The following is a 1,132-nucleotide window of genomic DNA, read 5'->3' as shown; positions in this document are numbered from 1 at the left end:
AGTGTGTAGGCCGTGGGGTGTGTGTATTGTGTATGGACCGTGTGTGTGCATGTTGTATGGTTATGATTAGTTGAATTTTGTATTGTGTTCTAGTTGTGGTTATGATGGAAATTCATGTTGGAAATGAAAGTTGAATGAATTTGATGGAAGTTGGAAATATGAGGTATGGCCGTGTGGTATCATGTTGATGTTGGAATATGAATTAATTTTGTTTGTTATGTTAATTGTGTCGTTAAGGCCTTGTGAAGTAGATGGAAGAATAATGGCTTAAGTTAATATGAAAAATTTGTCGCTAAGTTGTTGGAAAGTATATGATTTTATTATAAGTTATGTAATTGGGAAGAATGAAGTTGTAAGATGTATATGGTGGTTGTTATAAACTAAATTGAAGGATAAAAATATGTCGTGAATATTTATGTTGAAATTTGGAGGTTTTGAATGGATTATGCGAATTCGTGGAAAACTTGTATATGTGTGTATACCTTATGTATATTTGGTGAAAACGATATGATGCGCCTCCGAATTATGTTGTAGTAGTCTTGAATGAGTAAATGAATATGAGAACATCGACGTTAGTTTGAAAATGTGAAGTTAGTTTGGAAGTTGTTGCTTTATTAAGAAAGAAGACTATTTATGTTACGTTGTGTTTCATCGTGATTATTGATGTTGTTGTTGGGTTGTTGTTGGTTGTTTTGAGCCGAGTTGAATCTCGGGGGTGTCATATTTATAGGAAGCGTCGCCGAAATTTCGGTAGCCAAATAGAAACCCAAGAGTAAAATGTTAACTTTCATGAATAGTAACCGGTAAAGATGACCATTTGCGCTTTTTGGACGAAACGGAAGTGAGATTTGACAAGCGTAAGGCGCTATCCGGTATGTAAAGCCTTCCCTTTCTTTCTTAGGCATGTTTCGAGTGTAACAAAGCTTGGAAGCGAGCCTCGATTGCACTTCGCGACTCACAATCCAAGATTGAAAATAGCGCAAAATCATTCAACATTTACGATTGAACCAATTTCTTCTAAATTGACCTATAAGTACGCAATTTCCATAAATGGAGTCGAAACACTCTAAGATGGTTATGGACGACTCCCTAAGGTTTATTATCCATACTTTACGTATTTTTACTATGATTG

The sequence above is a fragment of the Lycium ferocissimum genome, chromosome 10 (genome assembly GCF_029784015.1).
Source record: "Lycium ferocissimum isolate CSIRO_LF1 chromosome 10, AGI_CSIRO_Lferr_CH_V1, whole genome shotgun sequence".
Lineage (NCBI taxonomy): Eukaryota > Viridiplantae > Streptophyta > Magnoliopsida > Solanales > Solanaceae > Lycium > Lycium ferocissimum.
Note: the sequence above shows the minus strand (reverse complement) of the source record.